Raw genomic sequence first — 15,682 nt, forward strand, 5'->3', positions numbered from 1 at the left:
GAAAGGAAACTTCTGCGTGATCTCAAATGCTAAAAGGAATTGCACAGAAATTGGAACAACGTTGTAAAATTAGTAAAACCAAAACTCAGCTGTCAGGAGGTACAACAGAAGCAGTTAAGAACTTATTGTTATCTGAGAAAACTAAGTGGAGACCCATTGTTGAATAGGCCAGGGAACTTAATGACAGAAGACAAGAAAAAGATGAGGAACATGATGTCTCCTTTGCTTTGCTGTAACTTGTAAAGGCTTCTTTCAGGACAGCCTCTAATATTGGGGAACAACACTGGGACACGTATTACTTGTGTTACTAAGAAGCATGGAAGACTTAAAGCAAATTTAACAGGCAGATCCATTGAACCAGACTGATCTTCAGAGGCAGCTGAGTGAGCCAGCAAGTCTCACTGAGACACACTTCTTCAGTCACTGAATCGACTAGCACGTGTGGGAGCTCTCTGAGCAGTGGAGACAGGGAGATGTGACACCTGTTTTAAGGAAGGGCAGATCTGGGTCACTGCAGATTGATCAGTTTAAGCAGGGGAGAAGAGAACAGGCAATAGACTGCAGGATGGGAATTTACTGTTAGAGCAAGGAAGAGATCTTCAGCAGGAATGTGGTTGGACGCTGTAGTAGAGACAAACCAGAACCTCTACCCTTGGACATATTCAAAACTCAACCGAACAAGGTCTTTGTCTAACCTGAGGGGCATTAGGCCTGCAAGACTGGTTTAAGCAAGAAGCTAAGACCTGATGATCTTGAGAGGTATAAATCTAAATTATATTGTGATTCTAATTTGTGGTTTTGTACAAGAATATTTCAAAAGAATTCACAAGAACTAATTACTAACTAGTAATAAAATTAAATGAAATACAATAAAAATGAAAATGGAAGTTTCCATAAAAATTTACCAATAAGAAATTTCTTTTTGAGAAGATCAAAAATCCTAAAAAAGTTAAGTGGAAAACCTTTTGAATAAAATTGATAGGATTTAAGACAGGACAAGTTCGAAATACAGTGCTATTAGCTTTAAAAAAATTTGTCTTCCCTATGTTGCAGTAGAATTCCCATGGCATTCTACATGTTGGTGAACTAGAAAACTTAACAGGAGCAACCCTAGCCTTTCAGAAAGTAAGGACACTTCTCTCCTTAACAAGACAGTAACTGGTGACTTTCAACAATTCGTGTATCTATGAAAAATAAACGTGGAGTTCTCATGCAATGGTACAAAGGAATGTGAGATCTGGATGCTAATTAATTTGGATGCCTTTGAAAATGTCGCAAATTTTTCAAGCTTTTTTTTGTTGTTGTTTTTGTGTTGGTTTGTTGGAGGTTTTTTGCCAGTACCAAAGGGCATTTCACAATGGGGAAAAAAAGTATCCTTAATTCTGTAGCCAAACTGTTGCAAGTGACTGCTTCATCTGTCATTTGCTCTATCTGTTGGCATTCCTGCAGATAAAAGAAGTCTTGGTGCCATGAGATGAGTAAGAAATTGGGTCCAATATAGTATGCTAGCAGACTGATTTTTCTCTTTTACACGCCTTCACATTGAGTGGGATGTGACTGCCAAATGAAATCCAGAAGAAATAGTGGATTTGAATGCTAGCAGAGATGGGGAGGCTGGAGGGATGGGGGAGGGGAGACAATTAACATTATCATTAAAGCTGCCTGCAGTTGTAGCTACTTTTCAGTTTCAATATACAGCTCAAGGATTTCTGGCATTTTACACTGTCCATCTCTCTCTTTTGCTTTACATCCTTAGTTATTAAGGCAATATGAATACAATAATGATTAATTTAAATGAGGAAAATTTGGATTTAAAGACCAGACCCATAGTTCTACTCATTGAAATTGCACCTCTTAATTAGCTGTTACATTTATACATTGATAGCAATCTCTAGTTCATAAATATGCTTATATATATAGCTATATCTTTATATTTCATAAAAGATTATTCTTTTGCTTAATGGTGTCAGCTGGAACAAGATTCAATAATCAGCTAGTCTCTTGTGAAATGCTTACAAACAACTCATTAAAAAGCTGAAGTAATTGTTCCAGAAGCAATACTTGCCCACTTCACACACTCTGGTTCCTAAGGTAAACTAAGGTATCAGGAGGGACAATGGCATCAATACATGTAAGAAAACTATGTATCAACAGCTACTTGAAATATACTCCTTAAGAACCTCATCCCATGCACCAGAGTACTTTAACTGAGGATGAGCACTTGCAGCCTAAGTGTCCAATGCATCACAGCCAGTTTGCTCCTCTCCTGCATGTCTCTGCACTCTTCCTTGACAGTTCTGGAGGAAATGGAGGGTTCTGAGAGTTAAAGTTGGAGGTTTGGTACAAAGCACCTTCTTAGCTTGCCACAAAATCCCTAATTTCTTCAGCTGACAAATTCAAATTCAGTGAAACCCATCAATTCAGAGAGAAATCCAAGTCCTTGTCCTGAGGCAGTTATTCCTCATGAAACAGTCTTTCTACTCATTCCTTCCCCAAAAATACACCCCGGGCTTGCTCCAAAGTATGTTCAAAGTATATCAGGTACCACAACAGAGAGACCTCTTAAAAACTGGAGAGTGAGGACACAAGTGTCTTAATGCAGACATATTTTTAGGCTAGTACTTGCAGTGGAAGTGCCCTTAGCTCCATCTCACTTGTTAGAAGGGTAGCACAGACATCCTGTCCCTACAGTTTCATTTACCAAAAACCTTGGCCTCTTTTTCTTTTCTCCTTCCCCCTCCCTTGGTCTGGTTGAATTCTTCCTCCAAATTTGCAACTCGTTTCAGGCTTCAGAAAATGAACCTCTTGCCAAATCACATAGATGTACAAAACATCCACTCAGGCCCATTGAAAAGGCCCACCCCATTGGTATTCACCGGGAATAGCACACGTCCTTTCACAGGGCTGGGACATTGTTGGTCTAGCGCTGGTCTTTCAGCTGGTAATAAATCAACTCCACTGACTCCGAGACAACTACTCCTATTTACCTCAACTATGAACCTGTCCCCAGTGCCGAAATGTCGATCTGATGAGTTGGTATCCGTTTCCCTAAAATTCCTTCTGGGCATTGGTTGTTTTTCTCTTCACTGTTTACACTACTATGTGAAGTCGTTAGGTAATGTTAAGCATTAGAGACTAATTTTAACTGTGAGTGTAGCAATCCTTTATAGCAGCTTTGGTGGGCAAAGGAAACATCGATCATTCAGAAGGAAAAGCTGGTGCATAAATAATGACAAATAATACATATGTCTGATGGGCCAAGTTTTTCATAAGTGCTAGTAGTAGTAAGACTATTTTGTTGTAATAAACTGAATACAGTCAGATGCTTAACATCTTCCCTTTCTTTACAAGAATTCTGTAGATACTTGAATTTGTTGGCCAATATTTGATACTATAATAACAAAATTATATAAGATTTCAAATATTGGCTAAAGTTTTCAGATACAGCTCACTTCTTATTTCACCTTAAAGGAGATATCCTTAGAGTGATCTGTTTGGTCTGCAAATGTCAGACAGAACCTATATTTTTCTTTTTCCAGAAAATGAGGGATAGGATCTGATCTCCTTCAGCAAATCTTTTAATGAGGTCAGTTATCTTGCGATGTGATAATCATTATACAGATAGCAAGTTCAATTTCTAAAAGAGTAAGCTTTTCTTTTTCTGTTTAAGTTTTTGCTTTTTTGCCCCATCATTAATAGCTGCTTTTTTCTTTTTTTTTTTTTTTGTCTTGCCGGTAGCATTTTGAATGTTTAGCTTAAAAAAGAACTAGGCATTATAAAATAAGGATTTATATGTTTTGGATAAAATACTGGAAGTGTTCAACTAGTCAATGCTTCTACAAATTCCTTTAACTTGGCTTAGACTATATGACAGTAACAAGAATAGAAATAATTGTTTAAAATTGATGTGCACAACTGCATATCAGTGACAAACATTTTGATTTCTGTGTATTTTTTTTTCTTCTAGTATTTGTGATTATGATTTAATTTTGTTATGTGCACTACTTCTGCCTATTGCAGACAAGTCACAATATATCCAAATAAAATTAAGTAATTCTCTAGGATTAACTTTCAGAGTCATTCCCACTGTTAAATTCTTTAAAGTAATAAAACAACGGCACTTGTGAGATAAGAATTGCATGCTAAAAGCTTAACCCTGGTGTCTTTTATCAGGTAAAATTCTCTGCATTTGGAGTTAGAATTTTACCATAGTAGGGACTAGGAGACTGAAGAACTGATACCTCTCCTTAACCTACTGTTATAAGAGTCCTTTGGAGTTTCTGTGCTAATCTAACATCTCTTTTGTTAAACTATAGAGCAGTGAGAGGGGGTTTTATGCTTTGTGTTATATTGTAAAAACATTAGCAAATGAAATAAATGTGAATTTGGCTTTTTAGCACTTAGAATTATTCACTTTGAACTGTAAATTATTTATGGTACTCAAAGAGACACTTTGTAAATAACAGGAAAGCCTCAGAAATCAAATGCAGATTGTGGTATTTAGTCTTGTCTTGCCATCATTAACCATTTCAGTTACACAACATGTTTCAATAAATCAAGCACATCTTTTAGACATCTCTCCTAAAGGAATTAGAAAGCAGCAGAAATAAATGAAGCTGTCTACAAGTGACAGCTACAAAGGGAAACCCAGAGAAGGAGTGGAAAAAAGATACTCCTGTGAGCAGATGATAAAGCAGATGCTGTAAAACAACAGGGGGATTGCACCATTTCTTCTCCAGAACTGATGATTGTTTGATAAACAGCTAGTCATGCTCCTGGAAAACCCTGTCCATCAGTGCATATCGGTACAAATTAATGATGACATGTCCTGATTAAACTTGCTGTGCTGTGAAATGCAATGCATTATCTGCATGGCAGTCAGTGAACAAATGCTCTCAGGGAGTAAAAGAACAAGCAAAGTCACACATCTCAGGTTAGGTCCCGAGTCAGCTGCCTGTGGTGAAGTAGGTGTTCAATTGACAAAACCAGTCTTGACTTGTGGGTTTTGCAGGCTATAGCTTTTTGTTCTGTTCATTGAAAAGAGTTGTCTTGATAAGGCCCTTTCTGTAAACTCTAAGTCAGTTTTCAAAACCTTCAGTGAAGGCCTTGAATCTCTTCCTCGAGCAAACTTTAAATAAGTTTGCACCCTGTGAAGATTAACAAGAAGTCCCCCTTTGGAATAAACTGAAAACCTCAAATATAGCAGTGGTGAGACCACAACATCACCCAACATGAACTGAGTAAGAGCTAAGAAAGTTCCTGTTGAGAATTTGGGAGATCACTCAAAAGTTCATTTTCTAGAGTAAAAAGCAAACAAATTCATATTTCTAATGCAAATAAAAGAAATTAAGTTTCTTTTGGATTTTTCTTGTCTAAGATACAGAATGAAAACCTTTTTGTAAGAGCTAGTTATTTATTTTAAAAATGAAAGTCACACATTTAACACCACATCACTCTCTTTACTTTACTAGAGCACTTCTGGCATAAGTGATAAATAATTCCTTCTCTGTGGTGTTGAGAAAGTTTTGCTTCTTAAAGACAGGTTCACTGAATTAAAGATCTCCTCCAAAACAGGTAGGTTCTCTTGGGGATCGGAGCCAGACTTTGCAATTCATACTGCTGCTGAAAGGAAGGACCACTCAAGGCAGTAAGAGCACCATTGTCAGTACAGCTACTAGAATCTGGAATTTCTCACATCTGTAAAACACATTGGTGGCTGTAGAGTCAAACCAGATGAGGAAGCCTTAAATACTTTTCAGAACAATTCCTTATCCATCTTACTTTAACCAACCTTCCAGGCTGGGTTCTAATCTCATGTAAAATCTAGAACGATTTAGATGACTGTTGTGAAATTGCATTACAATGAATGAGATTCCAGTCCAAATGTTGGCATTTCTGCATAGCAAATGCTCAAGGTAGCAATAGAGATATTTCCTCTATACTTTCATTCAGGGAACAGACTGCAACAAATAAAAGAAATATATCCTGGGAATCTTGGGAGAAGTAAAATATTTAATCCTTTTAACACTTAGCTTTCTCTGTGCATACTACCTGGTCAGCAAATGGGTGGAATGAGAAACATATCTATTTCTCTGACAAAAAAAATATATTGTAAAGAAATACTATACAGTAAGTTCTTTGAAATTTTTGGTTCCTATGTTAAGAATGTCTGAAGCTCTAGGATAAGAATTAGCTGTACAGGAAAACACAGAAGCAAGGTGTGCAGCTAGAGACAGTGATGAAAACACACTGAAAAGAGTAGTCCAAGAAGGCACAAAATATCAGGAGAAACCCTTTAACTACTCTTAAATACTTTTCCTAAGTTTTATTAAAAGGTGTCAGGCCAGTGGGTCACATTAGAGAGGGGATGGGGTCACCAGTACTATGTAGAATTAAGAGAGTCTTGCATCATAAAGGAGACCGGGAAGGCTGCAGAAACCCAGACTATTGAAAAGGCAGCCGATCCAGGAGGCTGGAGCCAGTGTGTTCCCCTCAGCTGCCTGAAGAGCCTGTGACACAGCCTGGCACAGGGAGTGCCCTCAGCTCCTAGGCAGCCTCTAAAACAGAAAAATGAAAGACAATGCAACTTTTATTCCCCCCGCCTTTCTTTCACCTGGAGTTCAACCTACTTATTTTATATCTGAAACAGAGGTTTTAATTAAAGCTACCTTCTATACAATGCACTGAACTTCACCTCTGTTGCAAATAACACATTAATTTCCCCTGACTCCGAGTAATCTTACTTTCTCTCTTTTATCCCTGAAAACATCTTGCCTGGGTGAACACCAAGGGGAAATAACAGGTAGGGGCAACAAAACTGAAGTAGCTTACTGGAAGTTATGACAAACTCTGCATTTTGTTATTTCTCTTCATTTTTAATACATACACTTCTTTATTCTTGCAACTTCCCCCACTGAAGTTATGGAATGAGCTATACCAAAGCAGCTTCTCACTGGAGGAATGGAAATGAAACAAGTCACAGAAGGCAGACAGCAGATAAAATAAATAAAGCATATTGAGAGCTGAGTATGTGGTCCATTCCCTCACTAGGGAGTGCCTAGGGAGGCACTTTAGGCCAGAAATCTCTCTTTGTGACCTCAGGTAGTCAGACCTAGCCTTCAAGCTCTAACCTTGCATGCCCAACACAGTTAGGGTATTTTACCTGAAAATTCAAGTCAAAATCCAGACTAAGTTTTTTTGCATCTTTCTTTCCGATTCTGGATCAGGTCGCTGGCAAATCAATCAAATGTTAAAAAATTTCCCAAGGCCAGCTTCCCTGGTCTATGCAGAAGAGAAAGGAAGCATGCAAACTTGATCTATTCAGCATCTTCCTAAAAAGTCTCCAGTGTTGCCGGATTTGGGATCACACGTGTCCATCATACCTTTTCTTTTTTCTTTTTTTAGGCAGGGGATAATTTGGGATTTTAAAGAAGCACTCCAACAGGACACTTATAAAACAAAGATTTTACAGTTTCTTCTATTTGTGAGGAAAAGGAGTGGGAAGAAGTGAAATCTCCATATAACCCAGTTATATGGTGATTGCTGGTTTTGACCAACAGAAGAAAGAATGGATGACAAAAGTTTCAGAACAGTAAGCTAAAACTGCCACAGAGTAAATCTAGCTGGGTTCATGTTTCCTGCAGATCATGTACAGATGGGACATGCAATGTAATCATCAGTGGGCTATAAATCCATCTGCCAACATAAAATTACATAGATATCTCTCTGCTGGCCTAACATTTAAATGATGTAGTAGTGGAGCAGAACTCCTATTGTGCGAGATGCTCTAACACCACAGAACATGGAGATCCCTTCTCCCATCCCTAAAAGCAAGCTTGTCATTTTAAAGCTGTTATGTACAGACACAAATATGTAAGAATATGAAAGAAAACAGGTTCTGATTTCTGTGGTAATAGTTACAACCTGGTCTCTTTGTACATAGTTGAAGGAAGGATTTGAAGAAAACTAATGGAGTAGGTTTGTAGACATTTCCATAGGAATTGTGATTGTGTATTAAATATGCTAAAATAGCCAGAATATTTGCTTTAAAATCTAAAACTACTGGCTAAAGAATACTGGTATGGTTTGACCAGATGTAGATCATATGAATAAGCATTTGGCTTTCTATCAAAGAGATTCTATGAAATGAGACATCTCAGCATTAAAAGTTTTTAGGCATAGACATAAAAATACTTTTTGTCAAGGTAGATGTAAGCCACTAAAGGTCTCGTAAGTAAAGACAAATAAATAACCTGTGCCTGATGTAACCAGAAAGGAAGGGAAGTGGGGGTGGGGTGTCAGGGAAGAAAACATTTTGAGAATGGCTCTTGACAGAAGATAAGATTGTGAACTGACAGACCAGGAATCCTTTAGAGGTGAACTCTGAATGGATCTGAATAGCAAAGAAAATTTACAAGGGCTGTGACTCAGATCAAAATAACAAGTACTTCTAATTAGAAGTGTATGAACAAAGCAAAGGAAGCAAACTAGCAGATGGAAAACAGAGTGATGGAAAAACAAACAAAAACTTCAAAGATTGAGGAGAATTAACACACTCAGTTATTATTTAATGACTGAAGATTAAGATAGAACAGTGATGAGCCAGAATGCAAAGAACTGCTAAGTAGGAGTCCAGCTTAATGGCATGTATAGCAATATCTGAATGAAACTGAGAAAAAATGGAAATCAAATAAATAAGGACAAGAACCTTGTATCTTCTCTATGTTCAGTATTGTTACATGACAATTAAATTATTGCTTCAAATAAGTTTCTCAGACTTTCTTTAGCACTAGATTGGAGCAATGAGTTAACTAAAAATATTTTTATAGTTCCACATGCAACAGTTTAAGGAATAAGATTAGCAGTTTTTAGAAAATTCAATTTTTTTTTAGTTATGAATAAAAACCATCACAAAATGTTTCTACTTGATGTTTTAATATGCTGCTTTATACTGAGTGTTGATTAACATTTTAATAACACTGAAAAAATGAGCTATGAGATTGGCTTTATACATAAGACAGAGCAAGCCTGAAGGTGTGCAGTGGGTGCCAAAAAAATTACAAAACAGAAGTTGGAGTACACAGACATTAGCTGATACTGCAAACAAAAGGCAGTATGTAAACGTAGGAGGTTGAAGATGTGTTCTTTGTACACCATTGGCGTACCTTAGACCTATAAGGTTTACACACATACCAGCTTTTAGAAAAAAAATTAAATGTTTTTATATAGCACCTAGCCCCGGCAAGTCAGGCAAAGGCCTGACTCACTACTGCGTCACTGCTGTTTTAAGCATGAAAGACAAGAAATCCAACAGCAGCAGCTACTTTAGGCAGAAATAATTAGGAGTGGGTTGTGTTATGCTGCACATAGACCTGGTTTTTGCAGCGCTGTGTCAGGGCCTCTTAAGGCAACAGGACAGAATTTGTTATCAAGTCAATATTCTGTTGGAAGTCCTAAAAGCTGCTTTCAAAGCAGCTATTTATTCATTCATACTCAAGTTCGGTATTACATTACCCCAGCAGGGTGATTCAAACATTAAGGGTAGATTTTTAAGGCTCTGAATGGTGAGAAGAGGCACAGTTACACACAGAATCCATAAAATTTGCATGTGAATTGGCAGATGCAAAATAAAACAGTGATGTGTGAACTCCACCTAGTTGGAGCTTGAAAATTCTCATGCCTTTGAGATTCAGAGGGTGGAGTTGAAGACAGGTCCTTTAACTGAGCAGGACTCTCTTATAACATTGCTTATAGCGCTTACAGTGTTTGCTAGAAAACTGGAGTCTGATTTGTTCCTTGACCTGAGAAATTAAAAATTTCCATTTCTCAGCCTAGTGCCTAACCACCAACCAACAGAACTGTGTAGATGAAAATATATTCTAATACAGCATATTAAAGCTAATGCTTTTGGAGACGGAAATACAGGATTGCTAAGGACGTAGAAAAGTGAGAAAGGAAAACATGAGCACTATGCTGAAAGGAAGAGACCTGGTGACCTCATTTCGATGCTAATAGTGTGAGGAACTTTGCAGGTGCAACCATTCAGTAAGTTTTACAGATGTGTGAATTCACATAACTTCTCAATCTCTTACTTGAACTCCTTTGCAGACATTTTAACTGGGGCAGAAAAGATGTTCCTAGCACTACCACAAGACAGCAGGGACAAAACCCAGGCTCAGTGCTTGCAATGGCAAACCAAGGATTTCAGTGGAGTTGGGACTTCACATCGACATCCTTAACCTCAGTTTAAATTGTCTCAACCAAGGCTATATTTCAATCACAATCTCCAAAATTATGACTTAATATCTCACTCACATTAGGACTTTAAATGCTCTCAAGGGAACCCCACTGGTGTTGCAGAAATAGCATGGCAAACGCGTAAGGGGAACCAGATCTGCCAAAATATTCTCAATCCTCCCTTATGCAATTGTGTGTATATATATTCTGATAAGGATCATATCATAGGAACTCTCCAAATTCATTTGTGAACAAGCTAGAACAAAACAATAAATGACATTGTAATTTGGCTAGAAGTCCTCTGTGTTGCAAACTTCTACTAAGTTGAATTGGCATTATGAGAGTTTTTTTCCCTGCAAATCCCTTTACTGTCCTGTGATGTTGGACAAGAAGGTATCTTGGGCTCCTTAAAACTATTTTTTATTGCATTTATTAAATTCTGCTTTTATGCTGTGCTACTGCACTGTGCTTTGTGGAGGAAGCACATAGTAGAAATAGTTAAAAATTACCATTTGTGCTATATCTGAGATAAGAAAACAGCAGAAATATTGCGCAGACATGAGCGTTAGCAGTGGCAAGTTACAGACGTATTTAATACCTACTTGTACTCTTGCATTTTTAGACAGAAGTCACCCTAGAAACGAATAAAAGGAGTTTAACCCTTTTCTGAACGTTTCAAATTCTGTCTGTGCGAGTCTGATTCCAGGAACAGATCACTGCTCCTGTTGTCAGCACAGCTTTTCTGGTTATATCTGAATGCTTTCACTAGCTCTCGTGGTAACACATTTCTACATGCATACCAAAAGGAAACTATTGGCATCGGCCAGAAGATTTTTTTATTTTTTGCCTAAGATTCAGCAGGCAAGCTAAGGAAAAACTATAAATCATTTCACACAGACTAATATCTCAACTCTTTGACAGAGAAAGTTGTTATATCTTAAAAAGTGACAGGGCTCCCATCAGAAGGGAACCTTATCTCGTGCCAAAGAAATGTAACATTTTCTTAAAGCCCCATTAACCTCATGCAAGTCCACTAACTCTATTTTTATGATCTTGGAACACACTAACCTGGTGTTCCAAGATCATAAAAATAAGTCTGATAATTGTCACAGCAAGAATTTTAACATGGTATCAATTGGGTTAGACATCGGGTAGACAGTATTTAGTGATAAACGTACAGTGACCAAAAAGAAGACAGCAAAACTTCAGACAGTGTACATGTTTTGGGTAACTCTGATGTAAAATAGTTCAGATTGCCCATCACACAGTAGTAGCTGATAATTCACCCAAAACACTAAGAGGCATTAAAGACCGTGGGATTTTGAGAATTACAGGACATATATATGCCTTATCACCATGACTGAATGGTTATTTTCAATTAAGTTACAGTGTCTTCTGTATCTTAGAATAAAAACAAGCATTGTACCTGCCTTGAATTGAAACATATGGAAGTAAAGTTCCATTTAGATTAAATAGATCTTGCCAATAACTTGTTTTACAATGCCTACTCTAAAATATTCTTCTGTGATTCACTTATTTTATAATAATTAGGATAACTTAATAACATAATTTCTCTTCCCTCCAGTGACCATGTAGACTTGTTCTGACAAATTCATCTGAAAAAAAGAGAAACAATGAGAAAGCAACTCCTTGAATGTAATACTTAGGAGATGTGTACTTACTGGAATACCAAAAATGCAGGTACTTAAAATAAATACTAGAATTTGATGAGCAGCCTTTTACTCTGCTGTCAATTGTAGAGGCACAAAGGTTGAAAATTTCATTGCAGTATCTTGAACAAGTACAAGAACTGCAATTTTTTCTTAAAGGAAATAGTAATTATCTTTGTAATGAATTAAAAATAGCATCATTTTATTCACATTTTTCTTTTTAAAATGAAGAGTCAGTTATACTATAATGCTAATCACTACATTAATGAACCAGAAATAATGAACCAAACAAAACTTTATATTTCCTTTTAACATTCAAGGACAAAATATTTTGACATTTAAAAAGTAAGTCTTATTTTGCTCTGAAACAGGAATCCAGTGAAAAAGCAGATTGATTAGGGAAGGTAGGTTCCTCCACACAATTGAATGAATTTGGATGAAACAGAAGTTAAGGAATTTTTGACCAGCACTACTGACAAAATATGAAGGCCTGAATTTGCATCTCAGTCCAAGCTTACTCTGTAAATCAGGCAGCTGGACCAAATCTTTCAAAGCTTCTTGCAATCTATTTGTATTGAAACATTAAAAGAAAGATTTAGGTAGTTTTCCAGAAAAAAAAACCAAAAAAACAAACAACAAGAAAACCCCATAAGTATTCAGATTACAGTAAAAGAAAACAATGATTGATATCAATGAGGTAAAAGTTCCTTAATCTACATGTATATATTGTTGTAACAAGGTCATACTACTGATAAGAAAAGCCCAACACACCCATTTCGCCCCTGAAATTCTCTAAAGCTACCTAAATTAACACGTTCTTTCATTTTAACTTGAATAATGGACTGAATTGAAACATATGGAAGTAAAGTTCAATTTAGATGAAATAGATCTTCCTGCATTTACTTGCTTACATACATATGTGTGTATGATAAACATATATCTATCTGAATCAGAGTTTAAGTTCTTTTCATTCTGGGATAAAAAGAGAGTTTTAGAACACATCCATATTTACTCAAAAACCCAACAAAAGAAGAAACCATCACACCAACAAAGCCTACACCACATCCTTTGCAAAAGCTAATCTCATGGCTGGGCAGAAGTTACAGTGACAATGCTCATGTTGCAATGTCCACCTCACCAAGGGACAGAGCTATCATCAATCTCTCTCTGCAGGTACAAATAATTTACAGAATAGTTGTTATCATGTGCTTTGATTGCCTGAGCTATTTTTTGCATACTTAATGTAAATAGAATGACAGCCCTGAAGATTGACAATTTCTTATTAGCCAGCACAACTTGGCTCATAAAGATGGTTTTCACCAAAAGAGTAAGAAGTGCTCACTTCCCTGTCCAAAAAAGCAGCTTATTAATACAAATTTCTGTGCTCCTTCACAGTAAAAAACAACCAACCAAAAGTTTATTTCAAAGAGGTCCACCAGCAGCTAAGTATCTTCATATCGACACTAGTACAAAAAATGACCCAAAAACTTAAAAATCTTTACTTCTCACTCAGAGCTGGTACATTATTTTCCATGTTTATTAGAGTGGGTACCTCACATGAATCTGCTTCTTTACCATCAACCCCCTTAATATAAATAACAAAGCCTGATGAACACTTACTCTTTGTATGAGTCACATTTAAAGAGAGCCCCGAGGTGCTTCTCAGTGAGTCTCTTTGAATCATGAATCAGAAAGGAAAGAAAGCAGCCCTGAATATCACCATACCCAGACTCTAGATGCCTAGAAGTATCCTCCCCTATTAATAGTTTCAAGCTGTCAGGCATTTTCACATAATGGAAGTCAATGGTCATAGTGAAGTTTCTCTTCTTCAGAGGCATTTGTAAAATTAAGAGAACCTGATAACCTTCACACACAAACCAGAAAAGGTGAAACCCCCTTATTTCAAGACCAACTGAAAACCCATAGTCTGAACAAAAACGAGGAATAAGAGCCATCAGGCTCCCCATGGCACAAGCCCAGGTTGGGCAGACATCAGCAAACCCTGGTAGACATGAGGACAGTTTCCACCTCAGTCCTTGCTGCAGCACACCCTCAGCGCCTCACACGCCACAGATCTTAAGCTATTACTTTATTTCTCATTAACAGCTTCCAGGTCTCGCCCATGTTTTATTCATTTTCCAGTCAGGGCTACAGTAAGGCTTTTACTCACCTCAGCAGGACCACAAGAAGTTTCCTTCCTTATGGACAGAGCGAAAACAGAATGCTTTCAGACCTGATGGAGCTGGAGACAAGCAGCAATTAGCTGACAACAGGCTGACACGTTCTTCACCGCTCTTGCATAAAACATTGAGCTGTGCTCCTCTGGCCCACCTCAGCTTTCTAAATTTATTTATTTATTTTCAGGCTAACCATTTAGTAGCCTGGCAAACTGCTATTTTGCAAAGGCAAATTTTTTTTCTTTTTTTTTTTTCGGGGTATGAAAGGCAGAGATAAAGTCCTTTACCTTCTTTTGACAATCCTTCAGCTCCCCTTTCCTTGCAAGTCCTGCTCACTTCCCCTGAAGGGCCCGGTAGTATTGTCTACTTCAGCCCAAATTTCTCAAGGCCTTTCTGCATTCAAAGCAAGGAAATACTACTTTACTCCTTTAGCCTTAAATGGAAGGGCTCTCTAGATAAAGGTAATTAACCCATTCATCTAGCTCATTGCTGCTCATTAGGTCTGAGTGCCTTCATCTGGCCTCCCAGGTCGCCTACAAACATTTCTGTGGATGACACTGCACCTCGCTTCACTTTATTTCCTCGTTCCATAGCAGAGCTCTCTGATCTTCTCCTACTTTCTTGTCTAGAGATAATTCTTCCATTCTCCTCAGTCACTCCCACAGGGAGGTGAGGGACACCTCTCCGAAGTATCTGTTTCTCAAAGTCTTGGTCTTGCTATGATCTGCCTCAGAGTTACAAGCCATTTGGGGTTAAAGGCAGTAACTTGTAGAATACCACTAGTACCCTAAATCATTAATAATCACTAAAATGCCGTAATCTTGGAAAACAAATAGTAACCTAAAGACTTAGAAAAATAAAAAAGGGATTTTTCTGCCTTTCATACCACAGCTGACTATATTCTGTTTTACAATGATATTGTGAAACATGCTGAAATCTGTAACTTTATTTGCTTTAAATAATTTTGGATATTAGCTAGTCATTGTTGTGATGTACATGCAATCCTAGAGAAGATTAAGATAAGAGTGAGCAAATGTACTTAAAAGTACTGGAAACAGTAATTCTGTATTTGTCTCTGCAAGAAATTCTTCCACTTCTTTTTAACAGGAACTCATGTGAAATGAGAGAGACTCTGACCAATATTAGAAGTTAAAAGTTTTCCTGAGACATCATGCTCTTTTGTCAGCACACTGCCCAGTTGACACACAATGATCCAAGAGTTGCAAATCTAGTGTCATGTTTAATACCTATATATTTTACTTGTCACTTACATTGCAAATGTCATTAATGAAGCCTTAAGGAATGTTTCATTGTAAAGAGTAGAAGATTTGCAGATACCCTCTTCAGTGTACCTAGGAACAGTGCTTCTATTTCAGCTGTATGTAGAGATATGCATATATTCTTTGTTTCTTTCCTTACACGAATGAATAATTTCATATTAGCTCTGTGCATATTGAAGTGAAGAAAAGAACCTTCATTTTTAAGTTCTTTTTCATTTAATCAACCATTTTCTTTTCATAATATGTTTCCTGTACTTTTTCTTTTCACCATCAATACTTTCAACCTGAGGATGATTTGAAATTATTAGAGGTCATGCTA

The 15,682-nt window shown here is 37.2% G+C and overlaps 1 long non-coding RNA gene across 1 annotated transcript; it reads right to left on the reverse strand.

Moving 5' to 3' along the window:
• Positions 1-11,055: 11,055 nt before the first annotated feature.
• On the reverse strand, positions 11,056-14,528 carry LOC135295456 (uncharacterized). The gene is made up of 3 exons (XR_010357568.1): positions 14,371-14,528; positions 14,077-14,148; positions 11,056-11,852 (listed from the first exon to the last, which is right to left on the reverse strand). It is a non-coding gene; the product is annotated as an uncharacterized LOC135295456 (long non-coding RNA).
• Between the last annotated feature and the right edge of the window lie 1,154 nt (positions 14,529-15,682).

Source organism: Passer domesticus, chromosome 1, assembly GCF_036417665.1.
Source record: "Passer domesticus isolate bPasDom1 chromosome 1, bPasDom1.hap1, whole genome shotgun sequence".
NCBI classification, from domain to species: Eukaryota; Metazoa; Chordata; class Aves; order Passeriformes; family Passeridae; genus Passer; species Passer domesticus.